The 23917-nt window shown below is 49.4% G+C and overlaps 2 long non-coding RNA genes and 1 pseudogene across 5 annotated transcripts; 2 read left to right on the forward strand and 1 right to left on the reverse strand.

Annotated features, from left to right (window-relative positions):
- Positions 1–350: 350 nt before the first annotated feature.
- LOC144370998 (uncharacterized) lies at positions 351–13083 on the forward strand. Its single transcript, XR_013431147.1, has 2 exons — positions 351–1470; positions 5641–13083. It is a non-coding gene; the product is annotated as an uncharacterized LOC144370998 (long non-coding RNA).
- Positions 2519–3282, reverse strand: LOC144370988 (non-histone chromosomal protein HMG-17 pseudogene; annotated as a pseudogene).
- An 8714-nt stretch (positions 13084–21797) lies between the features above and the next one.
- LOC144370991 (uncharacterized) lies at positions 21798–23917 on the forward strand. Of its 4 annotated transcripts, none has more exons than XR_013431132.1 (2): positions 21798–22676; positions 22787–23917. It is a non-coding gene; the product is annotated as an uncharacterized LOC144370991 (long non-coding RNA). The 4 variants fall into 4 exon arrangements; XR_013431130.1 differs by having other exon boundaries at positions 21798–22349; positions 22457–23917; XR_013431133.1 differs by having other exon boundaries at positions 21798–22349; positions 22736–23917.

Here is a 23917-nt window from a genome sequence, read left to right on the forward strand (position 1 = left end):
CCCTGGGTTCAATCCCTACTACTGGGGTGGGGGGCTGTAACACAAGTTTCCAAGTTAATTTATTTAACTCCCTGTATTAGGACAAATTATGAGAAGTTGCGACACAAGTTGTGGCCAACAGCAAAGTATTTAATTTCCATGGTAACTACACTTCCTCCAAGGTGTTCACATTATTTCTGCAAAGGGTAAGTGGAAGAAATCTGCATCTGTCGTGAAAATCAATAAGGCGCAATATAAACTTCTTCCAGAATGTACTGTCCAATATGACAGCCACTGGCCCTGAAAAGCTATTTAGGGATAAATTTAAATAAAATGAAATGCAAAGTTGACTTCTTCCATCACTAGTCACATTTCAGCTTTTCATATTTAGGTTTCTCTCACTGCAGAGACTCCTTTGGGTACTGCTAGTCCGAAGGTAAGTAGCTGAGAGGACTTTTTAAATGCAGGCTTGCGACTATCTAGTTGTAATGTGCCGGGTGACCCAAGTCGGCCTGACCGAGTGGTCTTCACCAAGTCACACCGGCGAGTCTTGCGGCTGTGCCCGGGACTTCCCTTTACTAGCAGTTTGGCCTGACAGGAGCTGCGCTTTATCTCGGGGCGTCATCCTGGACCTCCGGAAGAAGGAACTCGGGGACCTTCGCTGCATGGGTTTATATTTGCTCGATTTCCAGCTAAGGGAAGGGGTTGTAAAGACGAGTCCTTGTATCAGGAGGCTGCTGGACGCTCACTGATAGCGCGTGTGCAAAGCCTGCGTTTAGTACCCAGGACCGAAAAAGTAAAAAGTTCTGAGAACCAGAGCCTTTGAGACGGAGTCCCGTTTCTCCTTAGCTAGCAAAGCGAGAAATCCTTTTCTTTAAAAAGATAAAAAAAAAAATGCATACAGTGTGAACACGAAGTAACTGTTTTTAAGAAGTTTTAAGAAATGCTTAATGAACCGGTTCTCCAGGAAAGAGCCCGTTCCTCCCTCCGCAGTCTAACCAGTCAGGGCCTTGTTCAACCCCCAAGGTATTTTGGAAAACTGCCTTGTTTACAAGAAGAATGTCGAGATACTTTTTTTTATAAAAGGATCCTTTCTAGATTGAGGTCCACTCAAAGGGTTGGCAAAAAGCGTGGTTTTTCTTCGCACTTGAATAAATGAGGAGGAGCTACGTGCAGCCACAGTTCGCCAGGCCTCCTGGGAGGGTGAAGTTTTAGCGGAAGTGCCGCAGTGGCCCGCGTCGCGCAGGGCCTCCTGGGGTTGAGGTCTGGCGGAAGTGCGGCCGGGCTCGCGTCGCGCAGGGCCTCCTGGGGTTGAGGTCTGGCGGAAGTGCCGCAGTGGCCCACGTCGCGCAGGGCCTCCTGGGGTTGAGGTCTGGCGGAAGTGCCGCAGTGGCCCACGTCGCGCAGGGCCTCCTGGGGTTGAGGCCAGGGAGATTTGCACGGGTTCCTTCGAGAGGCGGCACCAAAGACATGAGCGGAGGGGCGGTGCACGTGAGTAAGGAGCAGGAGCCACTCTGGCTGAGTACATGAGCCGCGGAAGTCACAGGTGGCAAGTGCGGCCTGGGAGGGGTTGACCTAGGGTGGGGATCTCTGGCAGAGAACGTCACTATGTTTCCACTGGGACAAGGGGAGTCCTGTGTCTGACACCGCCCATGCGCGCAGGGTACACCCAGGTGCGTGTAACGAGTGTGACACCGCCCTTAGGGTGTGCAGGGGACACTTCCAGGTGCGCAGGAGACATCCAGGTATGTATGACGAGGGTGACACCGCCCATATCAGTGCAGAGAAGCCCCAGGTGTGCCTGTGGCTGGGTCGTCACCCCTTGTGAGCCCACCGTAGGGAAGGGGTGTCCTGCAAGTGTTAACACCACGTGTGTACAGCGGCTGCTGTCTTGGGTGTGAGTGTGCCCTGTGCCCCGGGTCCCTCCTTGTCTCCCCCTCCCCAGCCCCTGGCAACCACCTGGACAATTCATATAAATGGAACCTTACGGAATGTTATTTCTTATGTCTGACTTTTTACTGATCATGTTTTGAAGTCCTTTTTGTAACATAAAAAAAAAAAACTTTTTTTTCCCAAGCCAAACTGTATCAAGCTTATTAAAGATAATTTTCATAAACAATCATGGTATTTCAGGTAGGAAATGGGCAGACATCCTTAACAGTATACAACAACTTTCAAACTCCCTTCTTGGATGAACTACCAAAATCAGAAAGCCTCTACAAAACCCAATGAAGTCTTCATTGGATGCTCAAAATTGGGAAAGTTTAGAGTGAGGATTAACATTTCACATTTGGCATGTTGTTTAACAACTTTTTACAAGCTGACCCTGACTTTCAGGAAATGAAGTGAAAATGGCAGAATTATTAATGTGAGGATCCACAATCTAGAGAAGGAACTGCTGCTCTTCTGAGGGACACCATCTCAATGATGTCACTGCAAAGTCCAGATTGCCTGACACGCTGATAAGACCAATTGTTGGGAGTCAGGTCCCAACAGGTCTGAGTTTAGGGGAGTTAACTATGCCTATGGTAGAGAGGGAGAGAAGGACGTAAAGGTGAATTTGAGTTGTTGCATATCACAAAGCATTTGTGCCAGGGTGGCTGTGTGTGCCAGCATCAGGGAACCAAGAGGAAGTCTCTTACAACCATCAGGGAAAGGTGTGTTCCCCCACAGCAATCCAGCTTTGGAGACATTCTACTAGTGACCTAGGCTCCTTCCCTGAAAACAACAATGAAGTGTTCTGTGTGCTAACAACACAGCTTTAAAAGAAATGATAAAGGAAAACAAAATTCTGCATTTTTATAAAACTTGATAAAAACTAGAATTTCAAACTGTGCAGCCACCAGAAGTCCACAGTTATCAGAAATGCACACACTTCCCTTGGTGTCTCCAGCCCCTTCGGCTTTCTACGCCTGGTCTGTTTTGGTATCTCATTTCCTGCAGGGTTGTCCCCATCCTTGCCAGTGTCAGCTGTTCCTTTTCCCCTTTGGGGACCTTCTCTCCCTTATTGGCAGGGGCCTTTAAGGCTTGGGCTCTGACTTTGGAAGAACAGGTTCAGCAGACAACCCTGAGGATCTTTGTGATTTGTCCTTCACCTGGGCTTTGTCTCCTTTAGCATCCCCTTCAGCCTTTCTCTTGGGCATGGTGGTGACACTGGTAGGACAGTGGGGATGCAGCAGTGGGTAGCTTTGATTGGTTCAAGGGTCATTCTCACCTCTTCTTCACACTGCTCCAGTTTTTCACTTCTTTTTATGGCTGAATGTGCTATTGTATGGTATGCCGCAGTTTGTTGACCCATTCATCAGTTGATGGACATTTGGGTTGTTTTGAACTCTTCGGATAGAATAAACCATGTTGTGAACATTTACATTCAGATTTTGTAAGGATTTATGTATTTGGGAGGGGCAGGCACCCGGTGGGAACAAGGCTGAGGAGCATGACCTCAGCATGTCTCTGTTCTGGGAGCTTCTGTGGGCATGTGACCATACCTGATACTTGAGACCTGTGTTCACTAACCATGTTTCACTTCCCAGAATCACAGACCTGAGCTCCCTGAAGTCAGAGCAAGGAGCCCAGAGTCCCATAGCTGTGTGTGAGTGGGGAAAAAGACAATGCTCTGCAGGAATCTGTGCAGGGAACCAGCAACATGGGCTCTGCTCAGCACTGAGACCACAGCCCCCCACCCACCCTGTAGCTGCTGAAGCCAAGCAGCTTGGGACAGAGCAGAGAGGGGCAGCTGGTGGAGCCCAAGGAACCAGCTGAGGAAGAGAGCAAGGAGGTAGTGACAGTGGTACAGGAGGCAGGCACAAAGCTAGGTGACCTCTGAAACCAGATCTCCCAAAACACGTCCTGCTCCTACAGCCCTGTTCCACTGCCAAGCCTTCCTCATTGTGGCTTGGACTAAGCCTCCTATCACTTCTCCTGTCTCCCACGTCTCCTGCTTCCCGTGACTATTTCATTATATTCCAATAACAGCAGGACTGGGGTGGGAGTATTTTTTATTAATTTTAGTTGCTAATGTACCATTTATTTATTTATTTATGTATTTGCGGTGCTGAGGACCAAACTCAGTGCTCTCACATGCCAGGCAAGTGCTCTGCCACAGAGCCAAGGGTCAGGGTATTTTGAACCCTGAATGGTGAGGGCACTCCTACCTTTAAGCATAAGCTAATTCCATTGTGAATTCCATTGCTGTCTAAGCCATCAGAACGTAATTGGAAGACTTTCTGTAAAACACAAGACTTGGGCTTCTAGAGTCTCAGCGATTGAGTGGGCTGAAGTCAGAGGATCCCTTATACCCAAGATTCAAGGCCAGCCTAGCAACGTAGCCTGTCATGCTTCCTGCTCCCTGCTGGCCACTCAATGGATTATAAGTTCATCTGTCACCTCAGAGCTCTTCCCTGGACCCTGATCCTAATGGGTGCCACACCCACCCACGTTACGTACCTATCACATTTGAAGATACTTGCTCTCTTTCATTATCGAGTTTCCTGATGTTGTGCCCTGCCCATCCCTCTGTGAGTGAATGGATAGGCAATGACCTGCCACAGGGAGGATCATCCTCCATTTTACAGGTAGGAAACCACCTGCCCAAGGAAGGTGAGAGTCCAGGATCTCAGCAGACAGTGGTAAAGGTGGGTTTGACCCTAGACCCAACAGACTTCACGTCTCATCCGCAGTTGCTATTCCCAGCACCTTGGGAAGTTGGCCATGGTCACTGGGCACATGAGGGCCCAGGGATCTTCTCGGTCCTGCCCCAATGGGAAAGGAGCAGACGGCTGGTGCCCACATCAGGCCTTACCTCCTGGGATCCTGAGAACCAGAATTCAGGACAGCTGGGATTCCCACTTTTCTCCTCAGCACTGGACCAGCTGGGATCTTATATAGTCCCCCGTAGAGGCCTCCTGTGGCCACTGTGAATGAAGCCTTGTGGCCTGGCACTGGAGTCACAGAGAGTTCATTTTGTATGAAACACAGGAATTGACAACTCCTGGGAGGTTTCAGAAATACCCACAGGAAACCCTGCTGGGCTGGGGGCTGTCCACGGTGCTGAAACGGACTGGTCCTACATTGTCCATATGGCCATGAAGATTAAGTGCAATAAAAGAGATTACAGGGGTCGGGAGTATAGCTCAGTGGTTGGACTCAGGCTCAGTATACAGGAGGCCCTGAGCTCAGTCCCCAGCACCAGGAAATATGTCAGATGCAGCTCCTTATCACACCAGCTCTGTTTCTCATAGTCAGGAGTTATGTGGGGTTGATAACACTTTATCAAACAACACCACCCCAGCGTGTTCCTATCCTCTCAGAACATTCAGAACTGCTACAGTAGTTCCATGGGTGTGTGTATGTATACCAGACATGCAGATCTCTATAAAAAAAAATGGTTCTCTGGAAGGCACAAGTGTCCAAATCCCTATCTGCCGCTGACTGGCAGCAAGTTTTGATTTTGTTTCTCCGTGTGTTTTCGAGCCTGTAAATGAGGGTGATGATGGTGCCTCACTTTTGGGTGGTCAGGTGCCACGAACGGCCTCAGGAGCCGAGTCCGGCGAGGGACGGCGGGGTTAAGAAACATACAGGACACCAAGGTTCTTCATCCAGGAGGATGCGCCTGCAGTTTATTGCCAAATTTGTTCTCCTTATATATATCTTTTGTAACAGCTGCGGGAAATCACTCAAAAGCGAGGAGGGAAGTGTAATAACTGCCGTCCTTGGGTTACCGCCACCGTCCCCTATCAGGAGGCTCCAAACAGGTCAAGATGTTCCCGTGAGACACATGTTCTCGAGGCAGATAAACAGGAAACTGGTCGCATGTGGTGAGCCGTTCCTGTGGACTGTGGTCGCCATTACATGATGGCGCTGGCTCCGCTGTGGTCTGTGAAGGACAACTCCGTATCAGAGAGAGTTGGCGTGTTGTCAACTCCTTATCAGAGAGAGTTGGCATGTTGTTTTCTAGCACCCTGTGAAAAGGGTCCACGTGGCAGCTTCGCATTGGGGTTCGCGGTGCTTTATTAAGGCTGGGAGGGGCATCCGAGAATTATTAGAAGAATTATTAGAAAAATATCAAGGGCCTGAATAAACTGCTGAAAGAAGCTTCCTGAGTCGTGTCTTCCTTGCGGGCAAGGGGGTCGTGACAAGTGGTGCTGAAACCCGGGAGAAAAAACCAGGAACCAGAACTTTCAGCAGCCAGGGAGGCGCGCCGGTAAGTCCCAGGTAAAGTGGGACCCGCTGTTAAAAAGCGGGAAGCTCCTCTGTCAATAAAGAGGGAGCGTTAAAAGGTAATTGCTCCTCTGTAAATAAAGAGAGGGCGTTACATCTCATAGCAATTGCACTCTGTATTTTCATTTTTGTTTTCTGTGTATTTTCGTTTTGTTTTTGTGTATTTTCACTTTCGTTTTCTGTGTTTTCTTGTATTGCGTCATGGGTGCCGTGACTTCAAGTCCACTTCTTCTGGCCCTAGATGGCCTTTTACGTTCCAAGGGACTGGAGGTGAAACATAGTACTTTAGAGAAATTTTTACAGCGGGTGAATACTGCTGCACCGTGGTTCGCATTTTCGGGCAGCCTCACTACACCCAGCTGGGATAAATTAGGCAAAGATCTTGATTTTGCTCGTGAGCAGGGCATTCTAGAGGGTGGGGTGATACCCCTCTGGAAGATGGTCCGTAGTTGCCTTACAGATGGCAGATGCCAAGAAGCACTTGCTAAAGGGCAGGAAGTTTTAGAACAATTGCATGAAGAAAAGTCAGAAACGACAGAGAGCGAAGTGTTTCAGGAGGAGGGGAGTGTGCAGGGCGTGGAGAACGGGAAGAGATGACTGTATCCAGATCTCAGTGTGCTGCGCATGCCCCCATGCGAAAGTGGGTCAGAGGTAGAAGACGATGAGGAGGAGGAGCTGGGGCCGCTGTCTCGGCAGCTAGGGAGTCTAGCTAAAGGGAACAGAGATAAGCAAGGGCTCAAGACAGGACGGCCTCCCGATCCGCCTCCGTATGGCGGGGGTGGTTCGGGACGAAGTTTCCACGCCCAAACATGGAGGGCTGTTAACGTTGAGATGGGTCTTGCTTATCCAGTTTTTCAGGATGATAATAGGGGAAGATTTCATGAGCCTTTGGATTTCAAAATGGTAAAGACCCTGGCGGAGTCTGTGCGCACTTATGTGGTCGATGCCGCTTTTACACTAACTCAGGTGGAGAATCTGTCTAGATACTGCATGACTCCCTCTGATTGGGCTAGCCTCGTTCGGGCTTGCGTCTCCGCAGGCAAATATTTGGACTGGAGAGCATTTGTGCTAGAGGGCGCAGCAGAGCAGGCCGCCCAAAATCATGCAGCAGGACACCCCCATTGGGACAAAGACATGCTTTTGGGACAAGGGAGATTTGCTAATCAACAGACAGGATTTCCTCTTGAAGCATATGACCAGATTAATAATATTTGCATTCGGGCATGGAAATCACTTCCAAATAGAGGAGAGGTGTCTGGTAACCTGACTAAAATTATACAAGGCCCTACAGAACCCTTTTCAGATTTTGTAGCAAGGATGGTGGATGCCGCTGGAAAGATTTTTGGAGATCCTGATAGAGCCATGCCCCTTATCAAGCAATTGGTTTTTGAGCAATGCACCAAAGAATGTAAAACAGCAATTACTCCTTATAAAAATAAAGGCATAGAAGCATGGATGAAGGTGTGTAGAGAGCTTGGAGGACCTTTAACTAATGCAGGTCTTGCAGCTGCTGTCCTTCAGATTACAAAACGGAGCGGTTCTGGTGCCGGAACATGCTTCCGTTGTGGTCAGCCTGGTCATCTCAAGCGTGAATGTCCCAAAAAAGACAATTTCAATGGACCTCCCCATGGTGGCTTTTCCAATGGCCCTCGTTAAACCGGGATTGTGTCCAAGATGTAAAAAGGGGAAGCATTGGGCAAAAGAGTGTAGATCAGTGAGGGACATCCATGGGCAGCCTATTTTAACTGGGTCAAAAAACGGCCGAAGGGGCCCTCGACCCCAGGGCCCACAAATATATGGGGCAATGGAGAATGTCACACCCGAACCCGAGACATGGCCATCTCTACGCCATCCCATGAGACGCGGAGAGCCACTACAGGTGCAGCGGGATTAGACCTCTGTTCCACCTCCAGACTCGTATTAACACCTAAAATGGGAGTCCAGTTGGTGGAAACTGAGTTCAAAGGGCCTTTACCACCTGGCACTGTGGGCTTATTGATTGGACGTGCTTCCTCTATTTTACAAGGTCTTCATGTTTTTCCCGGAGTCATAAGCCCTGATACTGTGGGGACAGTAAAAGTCATGGTGGAAGCTCCAAGAGGCATTGTGTCTATCTCCCCAGGGGATCGGATTGCTCAATTACTAATTTTGCCTAGTTTACATAACCATTTCCCAGCTGACTCATGGTCACGGATGGGAAGTGAGATTGGTAGCACTGGAGGGAATTGTGTCTATTTGTCACTGGGTATGAGCAACCGCCCCACTTTGGAATTAATCATAGAGGGTAAATCTATTGTGGGACTGCTGGATACAGGAGCAGATCGTAGTATTATAGCCCTTAAAGACTGGTCTAAGGGATGGCCAGTACAGACTTCTGATCAATCCTTTAGAGGACTTGGATATGCCCAAGCTCCTCAAATTAGCTGCAGACATCTATCCTGGAAGGACCCAGAGGGACACAGTGGTACCTTTCAACCTTATGTGCTTGATTTACCTATTTCTTTATGGGGCCGTGATCTGATGAAAGACATGGGGTTCACCCTTAGTAATGACTATTCCCTAATGTCTCAACAGATTATGCAAAATATGGGGTATAGGCCAGGTCTAGGACTAGGAAAACATCTGCAGGGGCGTAAACACCCTGTGCAAGGTCGTCAAAAACTTGACAGATTCGGTCTGGGTTTTTCATAGGGGCCGCTGGGGCTCAAATACCCATAACTTGGCTCACCGAGGAGCCTGTTTGGGTGCCTCAGTGGCCCCTTCCCTCGGCCAAACTGGCAGCAGCCCATGACCTAGTTAAAGAACAACTTGACTTGGGCCACATTCAACATTCTACTTCTCCATGGAATACTCCCATATTTGTCATTAAGAAAAAATCAGGGAAGTGGCGCCTACTGCATGATTTACGAGCAGTTAATGCTCAAATGCAACTTATGGGGCCCATTCAACGAGGGCTGCCGCTGCTTTCCTCTGTTCCTCAGGGCTGGCATATCATTGCTATTGACACATCCCATCATTTTCCCTAAAGTAACTTCACCCACTCCAATTCCGGGGGCTGTTAACATTTTTACTGATGGCTCTAAGTCTGGAATGGGAGCTTATGTGATTAATGACTCTCCCCCTGTCCAGCATCAATTTGCTCCTGGAAATCCACAATGGGTAGAACTACAAATTGTCATTGAAGTTTTTAAACAGTGTTCTTTTCCTTTCAATCTCATTTCGGACTCCATCTATGTGGTGCAGGCGCTCAAAATTCTGGAGGCTGTAGGAGCTATTAGTGACACCCATAATGTATCTGCTTACTTTAATCAGCTTCAACAGCTTATCCGTAGCCGTACTGCCCCTTTCTATCCAATGCACATTTGGGCTCACACCTCTCTTCCTGGCCCGTTATCACAGGGTAATGCCTGTGCTGACTCGGCAACTAGAAGCCAGTTGGTATGCTTGGCCTCCTCCTTAGAAGAAGCTAAATTGTTTCATCACAACTTTCATGTCAATGCTATGACACTGCGCAGATGTTTTTCCATCTCAAGAGTGGATGCTCGTCAGATAGTATCACAATGTCCCCATTGTGTCACATTTCTTCATCCTCCTACTTATGGTGTAAACCCACGAGGATTGAAGCCATTGGTTGTCTGGCAAATGGACGTAACTCACGTGCCTGACTTTGGTAACCTCAAATATGTACATGTTTCTATTGACACATACTCTGGAATTATTCATGCTTCTGCTTTATTGGGAGAAAAGGCACGTAATGTCATTACTCATTGCTTAGAGGCATGGGCAGCATGGGGTGCACCTGCATCCCTTAAGACTGATAATGGACCTGCTTATACGGGCAGACAGTTTACATCTTTTTGTTCTACTATGGGAGTACAACTTGCTCATGGGTTGCCTTACAATCCTCAAGGGCAAGGCATTGTCGAACGTGCCCACCACACCTTAAAAGAAACCTTAGAAAAACAAAAAGGGGGAATAGGAGTTGACCACACTCCTAAAGAACGCCTGTCCTTAGCTCTTTTTACCATTAATTTTTTGAATTTGGATATTCATGGCCGCTCTGCGGCCGATAGACATGTGTCCCCTCAGCCCTCTGTGACTGGCTATGTTAAGTGGAAGGATGTTCTTACGGGCCAATGGAACGGCCCTGACCCCGTGCTGACATGGGCACGAGGATCTGTATGTGTTTTTCCCCAGGATCGCACGGAGCCGCTGTGGATCCCTGAACGCCTGATCTACTAACCAGCAGCAGGAGGTGCCACAACAGTCCCATGATGAGGAGCTTCATTCTGATGAGTGCTCTGGCTCTGATGCTGGTGCCAACGGTACAGATGACACCAATGCAGTGGTGGGCAGTGGCACGGGCATGGCCAATGCCAATGCCAGTTCATAGTAATTCTAGTGTCCTCCCCACTCTTTTTTCTACCTCATGTGAGATGTCTGCTCCTTGTACCTCTCCTAGAGGGGACATGGAAAATATTTTTAATCAGTCTCAAGTTAATCTCACAGGAGTTTTTTGTTTCAGTCTTGGGAACACTAATTGTATTAGCCTTAAGACTAAAAATTTGACTAACTGGGAGGACCCATTGCGGTCCAGTCGAGTCTCAAGGAGTATTCTCAGTGCTGTATTGAGCCAAGTAGTTTCAGGGAAGCAATCAGGCTCAGGGACCCCCGCAAATAGCTCTGTTTTAAACATAACTACTTTAGCTATTATCTCCGAGGTACTAATCCCAATGCCTCCTTCTTCTAATAGTACTTGCAATGCCACTCATTTCAAGGCCTCTCCCTACTGTACCCCTAATTTTGGTTTTCCCCCAACATTTACGCCTTGTCAGGATCATTCTTGGGAGAAACATCAAGTTGCTAAAGGTTTCTCCTTTCCCCCCCCTCTTAAGAGATATGTTTATAACTTTAACAACAATGCCAACTCCTCTACAGGAACAGGTTGGTCCTGGTTTCAATGGCTCATTTCCAGTGAGAAGGGGGCTTCAGCCGATATTTCTGCATTGGCTCAATTACTAGGAGCCAAAAGTTGGCTGGCTAATGTTTCTGGCACTACTAAGGAGAGTGAACGAGGTAATAGGCTTACATCTGTTTCGTTCAACTCTCTGTTACATTATGCCACATTGCCTCCTGCAGTGGTCTTTATCCAATCCCCGTTCCTGTTCCTTTTAGCTAATGACACCTCATCGGGGATGCTGGATTGTTCTAATATTACCTGTTTCTTATCTGAGTGTTGGAATGGTTCTTGGACTGTAGCAGTGATTATGAAAATTCCAACTTTTGTCCCAATCCCAGTCACTGCGGATCCAGATAAATTTCCTATTGTAGAGCTACTTAGAGTCCACAGAGATTTTGGAATCACAGCAGCTATAGTGACAGCCGTGGCGGCATCTGCTGCTGCAGCAGTTACGGCCAGAGTAGCCATGGCCAGTCAAGTACAAACTGCTGCCACTATTAATCAAGTTGTTTAACAAACGTCCACTATACTTGAATCGCAAAATGCGATTAATCAACATATTTTGTCAGGGATTTTAGCTGCCAACCAAAGAATAGATTTTCTTCAAGCTCAAGTAGAGGAATTGGCTGACCTAGTACTTTTAGGCTGCATTGACCAACGTGCACATTTATGTATAACCTCTGTCAGATTTAATGATTCCAGGAATGCTTCCCACATCATTGGTGGATATTTGGCCGGGAATTGGTCCATGGAAGCGGAAGACATGATCCAGTCTCAACTAACCCAGATAGCTGTCTTGAATAGTACCCATGTCGATCCCGTGACTCTGGGTCAATTCACCAATTGGATATCTTCTGCTTTTTCCTTTTTTAAGGAGTGGGTGGGAGTAGGCATTTTTGGTGCACTGTGTTGTTTTGGTATGTTCCTCTGTTTGTGGTTTCTCTGTCGCCTTAAAGCTCGTAGTGCTCAAGATAAGGCTATGATCATACAAGCTCTTGCAGCTTTAGAAAATGGTAACTCGCCACAGGTCTGGCTTGCGCATCTTAAGCAATAAACTTTTGACATGTCTTTCCTCGTTATTCTCTTAGTGTTGGAAAGCCCTTGCACTCTGCAGGCCTTGCTGCCATTGCACGCAGATGGGTTTCCACACTAGTGCCTTTGACATGGTCGTTGCACCCCAAGTTATTATAACATTGCACTGGGATTGACATGTCCTTCTTTTGTCATCCTTCTAGTGTTGGAAAGCCTTTGCACTCTGCCGGTCTTGCTGCCATTGCACGCAGATGGGTTTCCACGCTAGTGCTTCTCTATCGCCTTAAAGTCCGTGCCTTTCTTTCAGGGTGCTGCCAACTTGTTTGTAGTTGTACTTCTAGATAGCCACAGTTCAACCTCAGCTATTCCCTCATACTCGCCATCGTCACGATACAGGATGCGAGGCAAGGCACTGCACTTGAGTGATCCATTGAGAAGAGGGACCTCAAGGGGAGCATGCCCTATTGCATGCGGGTTTGACGTGTCTACGCCCCGCCCCACGAAAAAAGGCGTCGGCTGATATGGTGTCAGATCTGGGGAAGGCGCCCCCTAGGGCTGGGCCATACTATGCAGCCACTTCTGCACAGTGGGATAGGACCTCTACTCTTGCCTGTATTGTCTTAGTGAAACAAAAAGGGGGAGCTGTGGTGAGCCGTTCCTGCGGACTGTGGTCGCCATTACATGATGGCGCTGGCTCCGCTGTGGTCTGTGAAGGACAACTCCTTATCAGAGAGAGTTGGCGTGTTGTTTTCTAGCACCCTGTGAGAAGGGTCCACGTGGCAGCTTCGCATTAGGGTTCGCAGTGCTTTATTAAGGCTGGGAGGGGCATCCGAGAATTATTAGAAGAATTATTAGAAAAATATCAAGGGCCTGAATAAACTGCTGAAAGAAGATTCCTGAGTCGCGTCTTCCTTGCGGGCAAGGGGGTCGTGACAGTCGCACGCGTCATGGCCTTGTGAGCTGGCCACATTGACATGCAGAACAAATGACTGGGGGTTGAGTCCCAGGAGCCAGCGCAGGCCTGCTACCAGCAAGTCCCCCTTTTTTGTTTTTTGCATGTCAATGGGAATCAAGTAGCCCCTGTCTTAGGTCATCCACTGCCCTCACAGTGCTTACCCGTCTCTGGGGAGGCCCCATTCCCCTGTCTTAGGTTGCAGTGCAAGCGTGGAAGTTGCCCATCACTGGGAACTACAAGATCAGCTTTTATTGATAGGTGGAATATTATGGCCAGCAGGGCATGACTGTGGATCCCGTTTATCGTTTCTGTTGATGGGACAGTTATAACCAGTGAGCTTCCCTAAGCAGAGGGTTTTATGGCGACGGTGGCAAGGCAACCAAAGGACTCAAACACAAAGCAAACACACATATGCAGGGGCCTGGATGCTGGCTTCATCCTCAGGGATCACATCTCATCTTCGGATGGGCCGTAAGTACACCTCATGGGCAGGTTCGTCCGCCTCCAGGCGCTGATAATGAACCTGTATTGGCTTAGAGACTAAGATGTTAATTTGATCTTTAATGAATTGAATCAATCTGTTTGCAATACAAGGTCCCAAAGTGGCAATTAAATGGAGACCCAGCAAGGGTCCCAAGAAAGGAAGGAGGTATGGTAGAAACCCATTAAGTCCAGTCCAGAGGGGGTTTTCAAATAATTCTCTTCTCCTTTTCTCTAGGTCTTCCTGAAGCTGTTTGATCTTAGTGCGGACTATGCCTGATTTATTGGCATAAAAACAGCACCTTTCTCCTAAGGCTAAACAGATTCCCCCCTGATTGGCAGTCAGTAAGTCTAGGCCTTGCCTATTTTGGAGGACCACTTCTGCCAAAGAGTCAGTTTGGTCTTGTAGATCCCTAATAGTGCCAGACAGGGTCTGCACATCATCTATAAGCTGCTGAGATAGACGGCGATAAGAATGTATCGCTGTACCCAGTCCAGCTGTGCCTGTGCCCACAGCAGCCGTCATCCCCAGTGTGGCGAGTAGTGGTAGAGCCCGTATAGCTCGCCTGTGTCTTCTCACTAGAGTCTCTAGGCTGGAGATGGGCAGGGGCTCATCCCCAGGGACAGTGGTTATGTCAGGGAGGAGCAGGGTGAGAACGCAGACACCTGTCCAATTTGCAGGGAGTCGGGGTAAGGCAGAATTTCCCCCACACATAAAAACAGTTCCATTAGGGGGACAGAGGGCTGGAGTGGGTGAGGAATAATTCTTCACCATCGAGCAGTTCCCCAAGGAGGTCACTCCAACATCCACATCGTAGGTGTTGTTTTGCATCACACCCAGAAGGCATATTGTAAAGACACCCGTGGGCTGGACCTTGAAAGGTAATCCAGGCTGGCAAGTATCATCACTATGCATGGTGACATTAATAGGGACCGCTACAGGCATAACCGCCCCTGTTGTCATGCAGAGCCAGCAATCTTTAGCAAGTGTGGGATTGGAGTCGTTAAGCAAGGAAAAGGTGGTCCTTAAGATATCTAACTTGTTAACATCCAGATCCGAGAGCTGTGACTTAGGCAGCACCAAGGGGTGGTATACGAGCTCAGGGATCTGCGGTTTCAAAAGCTTGATAACTTGAAGATGTTTAACAGAATCAGTAGGTTCCCCCCCCCATCAGAGATCCCTGTAGGGGCTGCAGTGGGCCAACAGGAGGACTTACCAACCTCACCCTGGCACCCCGCCAACCGGAGTTTAGATTCAACTCCCCCTTGGCCAAAAAGAAACGGAGTAAAGCGATAGCTCACCCCCACTCCCTTCTCTGACCGAGTCTTTGTCAATCTGGCCTCAAAATGCTGTGGTCCCTTGTGTACACAAATCGAGGCCATCTCATAGCAGGAGACATCAACTGCTGAAGTATAAGTGCAAGTTGTGGAGCAGTTACTGAGGGTTTTTTCAGGACCAGGGGGGTTAATCTTTGGTTTGTTCACGCATACTCACTTAGGGTGGTGAAATCCTCCAATTTGTTGATGAACTTCAGCCTGGAGGTAAGCTACCCTGGCTACACAATCGGCAGTCTGGATCCAGCTACTGGGGGCCTGATTCCAATTCCCTCCCAGACAGTCACAGGGGGTCCCAAAGAGATGTTGATAGATATTACCTGATGGGGGATCTAGCCCTCCGTCTGCAGGCCTGTATGACAGGACCGTTATAAGGAAGATCCGTCCCACAAAACTCATTCTGTCACTTCTTTGGAGAAACGAAAATGGCAGAGCCCGAAGTCCCAGGGTCGTCGGTCCTTCCCGAGTTTTCATCGACCGGTCTCGTACAGCGCTCTGGGACCCAAATGGGTTTTTCCGTCCCTGGAGGGGAGATGGAAACGGCTCCTCTCACTCTAGCCAAGAGTGGAGCAGGGGGTTGCCACTTCCCTGTAGCCAGATCCTTCCATCTTATCTGTGCTTTTTGAATGGTGGGAGGGGAGAAGTGACGCTGCGCCGCTGTACGGCCTTCAGCGTCAGTGAGCAAAAAATTTAAAGTGAATAGAGTTATATTTAATAGTGCATGTGGTCCCTGACAACTCTGGTATATCTCCCCCTCTTTAGTTTTTTTCAAATAGGTTTTAAGATGTTGATGGGCCAGTTCAACAATGGCCTGTCCTTGGGGGTTATATGGGATTTCTGTTTTGTGTATGATTTCCCATTGTGAGCAAAATCTTTGGAAGGTTTGACTAGTATAAGCTGGGCCATTATCTGTTTTTATGCATCGAGGAGTTCCCATAAAGGAAAAGGTTTTTACGTAGTGCTGTATCACGTCCTTAGCCTTCTCTCCTGAATGTAAAGTAGTGGAGATAAAACCAGAGAACGTGTCTATACTGACATGCACACAAGACAGTTTTCCAAAACTAGGGATATGAGTTACATCAGTTTGCCAGATGTCATTTGGTTGGAGACCCCTTGGGTTAATTCCCAAAGAGGGGGAATGGATGAAGGGTGCACAAGTAGGGCATAAGGAAACAATTTTTAAAGCTTGATCTCGGGAACATCCTGAGCGGAAGCGCAAAGTTTGTGCATTTAGGTGAAATTTATTATGAAGCTGGAGGGCCTTATCATACTCAGTTATTGTAGATATAAAATTAGTGGCATGTGTGGCAGCATCCGCCATGGCGTTGCCCGCTGCCAAAGGACCAGGAAGTCTGGAATGACTTCTAATGTGACCTATGAAGAGGGGGTCTGCCCTAGCCCATATAAGAAGCTGCACTGTCTGTAATTGATCCATGATAGTGGATTGTTTTCCAATATAAGGTGCCATCTCAATCGCGGAGGCAAGCCTGGTGATATAGAAACTGTCTGTGAAAACATTAAGGGGCACCGAGCTATAGGTCTGTAAGGCCAATATCAAGGCTGCAACCTCCACCTTTTGGGCCGAACAATCGGCCACTCTCTTGTGGATGACCTGGGTCCCATCTGAAACAACAGCAAACTCATTTTTGGCCCCGTCGATGAGGACGGTTTGTGCCCCCGGGAGAGGATCCTTTTTTAGGATCTTTGGGAAAATTACGGGACATGTTTTTAGACTCTCGAGGATTCTGCTCTTAGGGTAGTGATTGTCGATCTGCCCCATGAAACCACAAAAGAAGAGACCCCAGAGATCATGTTCTTGTCTTAACTTAGAGAGAATGTCTTGATTGTAGGGTAATATGAGAACATCAAAGGTCTTCCCAAATAAGGCATCCCCCAGATACTTTGCTTTCCAAACCAGTTGTATTACCAGATCATGGAAGGGTACCAAGACCTGGGAGGGGGACGCAGGTAAGTGAACGCAATAAATAGGACCAGTCTGCCAAAAGACCCCAGTCGGGGTGAGTTTTGACAGCTCTCCTATCTCAGGGAAGCTTCCAGAAGGACAGGCCAGAAGCCTAAGACACCACTTTCTTGGCAGGCGAGGGTTTCCCCCGACATCAGAATTGGACATGCACATTTACGTCCAGCCCCTTTCCCCTGCTCTTGTACCAGGCAGCTCTGCCCTGGTGCTCACATCCTGGAGCAGGATGAGAACATGGGTGCAGGGAGACGTGGAGCTCGGGAACTCTTTGGGACCAGGCTGTTTACCAGCCAGCATCCCAGAACAGGGCCTGGCACACGTGCCCAGACCCTGGGAGACACTACTTAATGAAGGACAAGGGTGTCCCCGAGCCAGTGTCTGCCTGCAGGTGGCATCCAGGTGAAGCCAGGAGCTGTGGGTGTGGTGATGAAAAGCCCAGAGCTGGAGGTAGCGCTCAAGGGTCAAGCACTTGCCCAGCATGGGTGAGGCTCTGGGTTCCTTCCACAGCATCCCAAACCCACCAACCCACCTTGGGATTCTGAAGTCACTGCTGCCGCTTGACAGGCCTCTCCCCCATAGGGTCTCAAGGGAGACCCCACACACGCAGAGGGACTATGTTCTTATGACCACATCTCTGGCCCTAGCCATGTGTCCTATCTCTGAACTGGGCCTGGGTGACTGCCCACCCAGAGTCTGTGGTGGCAGGAAAGACCAAGTTGGAGGCATTGGATGGCACATGGCCAGACACCATCCAGGCCTCCTCCTCTGCCAGTCCAGGAGGAACCAGGTGTCACACACGTGTGGCATGGTCACTTTGCAGGGAGTGCTGGTGAAGGCCATCCAGCTGTCCCCTGGGGTCTACAGAGCTGGCACTTAGGGAAGGTGTTGAGGGTCTCCACGGCACAGCTCTGGCCGCTGCCACAGAATGACACAGACCAGGAGGCTCAAAAGCAGTTGTTTCTCCCAGTTCTGAATGCGGGAAGTGCAAGACCGTGGTGTCAGCAGGGCTTGGTTCCAGTCAGGCCTGCTTTCTGGGCCTGGTGTGGCATAGTGCTGGGGTCTGGGGGAATTGGGGATTGGATTGACTTACTCTTCTTATGAGGGTATCCATCCCTACCCACCTCATCTGACTAATAACACACCTGAAGCCTCACTCCAAATACTGTCCCATTGATGACAGAACTTCACCATGTGAATATGGTAGGACCCAGACAAGAGTGGCCCTGGCACCCCGCACAACACTGGTACCATCGGCACTTGACCCAGGCCACTCAGAGGGAGGCCCTCCTGCGGACAACATGCACTTTCGACACCACTGCATCCTGCCATCCCTGGGTACAGCCTGGGTCGGACTTGGCCTGTGACTGGACCAACAGGTGCCACATCTCAGAATCCAGGGACATCGGCAGAGGGGCTCATGGACGTCACACAGGAGGGGCGGGGATTCTGGGCCCAGTGCAGAGGACCCTTTACCGATCAGTGATACTGAGGAACTCTAGCAATCTGTGTCCATTTCTTCATCTGTCACTGGGTGTGTGCCTCATCGTCACTCACCCACCCCCAGGTATGTCCCTGCTCTGACCCATATTTCCCAGCCCGATCCACCTGGGCCGACTGCTGCCCAGCCCTGATCACCAGGGGGAGGACTTTCCCATGCCTCATCTCCTACAGAGCGGCATTCAGCCCCGTCAGGGCCTGCTGATGTGGCAACAGCTCAACCTTCTTCCACCTTCTCAACACTGGCAGGACTTCCTGATTCCCACCAGACATGATCTCCAAGCTGGAACAGTGGGAAGGCCCTTGGACTATCCAGGGTGTGAAGTAAGGATCTCTCCAAGGTTCCTGGTGCAGGGAGGTGCAGGACTTAGTGAAGGTAAAGAGGCAGTTGGTTAAAGAGCCCACAAGCAAATCCCATGTGCATTCATCAGTCATCCCAGCCCCTGAAGACCACTGACCTATGGACTTGCCTGGAAGTTTCCTATCAGTGGAATTTGTGTAACTTAACCTATATGAATACAGATAAGCTTATTTTACTTACAAATGCAATACAGGGTCCTGTGTGGCTTTCACTGAGCACGATGTTTTCAAGGTTCATCTGTAGCACAGCAAGTATCCTTCACCCTTCCTTTTGGCTGAATCATAGCCCATTGTGTAGCTATATCCTATTTTGTTTCTCTGTTCGTCAGTGGATGGACAGTGGGGCATTTTCCACCTTTGCCTCCTGCAACAGTGCTGCTCTGCACACCTGCACACAAGTTGTTGCTGAACTGATTTCCACTCTCAAGTATGTGCTAAGGAGCAGAAGGGCTGGACCATGTGATAACTGTATATTTAATCCTGAGAAAACACCACACTCTTTTCCACAGTGGCTGCATCATTTTACATCCCACTACCAGCGTATGAGGGTTCTGATTTCTCCACATTCTGCCAACACTTTTTTTTTTCTTTTTGTGGTGCTGGGTACCAAACCCAAGGCCTCATGAATGCTAGGCAGGTTCTCCACCACTGAGCTACATGCTCTGCCTGCTCGTCGTACACATTTCTCCTTTGTGTTACTGCCATCCTCATGGGTTTACATAGGTATTATTTTCACAGCTCAGAATGTCAGGTCCATTTGCCGAAGGAACCAAACCCCCAGTGTGGGACATTCCGGGGCCCATCGAGGTGTGTCATCTGCAAGTCCTCCTCCCAACTGTGAGGTGCATGATGTGACTCCAAGGAGCTTCAGGGTGTGTCCCTGGCTGTGCCCAGTAGGCACGTCTTCCCTCTGCCACAGCACCTCATGCAAGCTCTGCTCCTGACCCAGGCAGTCCAGGAGGAAGCCCCCCATTAGGGAAAGTTTTCCTCTCAGGCCTGACCCTGAAGAGGGCAGGACCTGGCTCAAGGGCAAAAGCTGAACACCATGAGTGGTCAGTCTTCTGGTGGTTTGGGGACAGGAACCATGCTTTTTGCTGGCTTTTGAGTGAGGATGCTGGAGAAGGGTTTTCCATGAGGCCTCAGGTGATCATATTCCCCAAAAAAATGGAGAATAATGATGTTCACCTGGGCGGTCTGTCTACGACAAAATGTGCTTGCTCAACCCTCAGCCCACCCTGCTTCCCTGCATTCAGGGCTGTCACTTAGAGCCTTTCTTGCTTCCTATGAGGACAGGGTATATCAGCTTCCATCAGCTGGATTTCTTAACACAATAGAATGGATTCTTTCACAGAACTCGGAGGCTTGATATCCAAGATCCTGACAACTGGGCTGAAATCAAGATGTTGTCAGGACTGGGCCTGGTGGCACTGCCTGTCATCCCAGCCACTTGGAAGGCTGAGGCAGAAGGCTGCCAAGTGTGAACTGAGCCTCAGCAACATAGCAAGACCTGACCAACTTAGTGAGACGCTGTCTCAAAATAGGAAGAGCTAGGGCTGTGGCTCAGTGGTAAAGCACCCCGGGTTCGATCCCTAGGGCCAAAATAAACAGACAAAACATGGGTGGGCTGCACCACCCCCAGATTCTCAGGGAGAACTGCATCTTGCCTTTGTCAACCTGGGGCTGCTGCCACTCTGGGAATCGTGGCAACATCACTCCAATTTTTGCCTCTGTCTTCACATTGGTCTGTTCTCTGTGTGTGTCTTGAAACTCTCTGCTCTCTTATGGGGGGACATGTGACATAATCCCACCTGGTAACTCAAAAATAAATTCCCCTCCTCAATACACTTAATCACTTTTAAAATACCATATAAGGCAATTGTAGTAGGTTGGATATTTCCCCAAACTTCCAGTCTACTTGACTTCAGAATGAAATTACTTGGAAATTAAGTCTTTGCAAATTGAGGACCTCAGGAGGAGTCGTCCTGGATTCATGGTGGGCCCTAAATCCCTTAACTAGTGTCTTTATTTATTTTTAGTATTTATTTTTTAGTTTTCAGTGGACACATCTTTATTTTATTTTTATGTAGTGATGGGGATCGAACCCAGCTCCCTGCACATGGCAGGTGAGCACGCTACCGCTGGAGCCCCATCCCCAGACCCTTAACTAGTATCTTTAAAAGAAGAGAGAGGAGGGAGTAGCAGTGACGGAGGAGGAGGACAGGATCACCCACACCTCGCAGTGCCCACAGCCCTGCGGGCTGCCAGCACTGTCTACCCAGGCCACCTGGCGCACCGGCTGCTGGCACTGCTGTTCAGGTGCCTACTGAGCTTCCGTAGCTATCTGCTATGACAGTCCTGCTGCCCCACAGACCCAGATTAAGGGGTATGAGGTGAATACCTCATGATCCATACTGCTGAATGCCTAGTTGTCTTGGCCCAATGTAATTGCCTGTTCCTTGGGTGGTTTTTTGGATATACCGAGTATTTACAATACAATGGGACACAGTTATTTTTAGCTGCTTTGTTTGCATAGGGCAGGTGTTTTTTGCTGTAGCTGCAATATTTAATGCTTTTTGGCTGATGGACTTTGAAGGTTTCTTTGGGATTGGCAGAAAGTCCAGAATGCTTGTGCTGTGAATTGGTTTAAAGGTAAAGAATCAGAACTGGTATGTGGACTCCAGCTGAGCATGGCTAGAATTGGAAGTCCAGTGAAGCTAAGACGGAAGCTTCGCTGGGTTCTGCTGGCCACGCACCCTTGAGGTCCCACTTAAGGTTGGGGGTATAATGTGTACTCTTTCATTAATCGGTGTGTTGGCCCTTGCTTTCTTGGATCACAGAACAAAGAGAATCTTTCGTTAAACAACACACACACACACACACACACACAAGTAAAAGCAGGCAAAGTTATTAAATCAGCTGATATCTGTGTCTGCTGTTGCATCACGGTGTTCCCTTTTATTAGAATAGGGAACGTTTTCTTCAAAGAACTTTTTCTTCACACGCAGCCACGCCCTCCAACCGGCCAGTCACGCTGCGGGTTCGAGCCCCATCCCTTCTACCTGGAACCTCACCAGGGCCCGGCTCGGGCACCCTCGCCAAGGCGGCGCCAGGGCCGCGGCGCAGAGCCTTCTGGGACTTGTAGTCCGCACTTGGCGGCGAGGGGCGCGCGGCCGGCTGGGGCCTCGGTGGTTCGGGGGACCAGGAAGCAGCCCGCGGCGCAGAATGGGAGGCGGGAGGCGGGCGCCGGCGCGTGGAGCGGCCTGGCGGAGCGCGTGAGGACCGGGCGCCATCGCGGTGGGCGCGGGGTGGAGCGCGGGGTGCGCGGTGCGAGCCTCGGTCCCCGGCGTCGGCGGCACCTGGCGACCCGCGCAGCCAGGCCGGAGAGGTCCCGCCAACCCCTGCGGTGCCCTGAGGGAAGCGGGGTGACGGGGTCGGGCAGTGACGGGGACCGCGCTGCCGACGGAGCTCAGCGACACGAACCCGACGGCGGAGCCGGGCGACGAGACGCGGCCCGAGTCTGACTGTCGTGGGCGGCGCCCGGCGGAGCGCAGGTGAGGGCGGCTCGCCCCTGGGTGATGGCCACGTTGGTCCGCGGAACCGACATGTGGGCGTCCAGAGAAGTCACCAAGTACGAGGGGCTGTGCTCTCTGTGTTGCAGCTTGAGACCCATACCTGGGCTGTGGATAGCCCCGGGTCGGCGTGTGCGAGGTGGGGGCTGCACGTCTGTGGCCCAGGCGGGGCGGGACGCTGTCGTGGGTGTCCCCAACTCCATGGCCACCCTCTGAGATAGGCGCTTACATGGCTGGGTGCAAGCCAGGGCTCGGAAATGGCTGAGCAGCTGTCCATGGGGGACCATCTTGATATGCAGTCTAAGGAAGGTTGATTTCTTTTTTCTTTTTCTTTCTTTCCTTTTTTTGGCACCTGGGATGGAACTCAGGGGCACTCAACCACTGACCACATCCCCAGCCCTATTTCATATTTTATTTAGAGACAGTTGCTGACACCAGTAAGAGACTGCGGCGAGGTCCCTCGACCGCTCCCGGGTGGTCCTGAAGTCAAGGTCGGCCCTGCCCCAGGTAACCTCTCCTGGCCAACGATCTGTGTCTTGAAGAAAGAAGCCGCCGCACAAGAGATGCCTTTTCGAATGCTCGGTTTATTCACTCCAGGGGCATCACATCACACGAGGCACAGGAACAGAGGCTGGCGGGACGCAGTTCGCTGGATGTTGACCCACCAACATAGCGGGTCTGAACTGGCCAAAGAGCTCAGCCTTCCTGGCCTTTAAATACTATAGTTGTTTACAACACTTCAAACCAAAAGCATGTTTATTCCATAACTTCTATTTCTTATCCTATCTTAACAGATTGTCTCTATTGCATCACATCTTGCTTACATCTTGCTTATCTTAAACTATCACACTTGTTTTGTGCTAAAATACCTCAAAACATGTTTACCTTGAATCCTTATCTATTTCACACATTTTTCTAGCTTAGGCACCTTTCTTCATCCAAACATGTTTACTTCAAACTCTCCTGTCCTTTGTTTATTCCAAACTCTCCTGTAGCTCCTGTCATTCCACCCCCTTGATACCGAGACCAATAAAAGGGGTGAAGGTATCAATGACTATCCACCACGCGGTGGCTGTATAGTTACACCACTGCATGTTAAACAGCCAATGACACCACTATCCTTCAAAGGTGTCAAAGAAATATCACTGTAACATACAATGATTGCATCCTGTAGAGGTGCAAAATCCTACAATACACAGCGGGAGATATTGAACTAAAGAATTCCAAACTTCACAGCACACAGGGTAAGGTACAATGCTAGGATAGTTTTCCAACATGTGTCCCAATTGTCCATCATTTATGTTCTTCAAAAGTATTACTGCTCCGTGGCATACTCTCAGGGGTCCCGTTATTTCTGTCTCTTCGTACAGTGGAACCAGTGGTACCGGAGCACTCGGAGGTGTTTTGGTCAAATTCCAAGCATGTCTCCATAGTTGGTTTTTCTTTCGGTGACCCAAGATTCTTTCTATTACTATCTGATCCATAGACACGTTGTTGTAAAAACACCTATCAACAAGTAAATATAGCACAAATTAAAGAATTAAAACATT

Source organism: Ictidomys tridecemlineatus, chromosome 15 (genome assembly GCF_052094955.1).
Source record: "Ictidomys tridecemlineatus isolate mIctTri1 chromosome 15, mIctTri1.hap1, whole genome shotgun sequence".
In the NCBI taxonomy this organism is placed as follows: Eukaryota; Metazoa; Chordata; class Mammalia; order Rodentia; family Sciuridae; genus Ictidomys; species Ictidomys tridecemlineatus.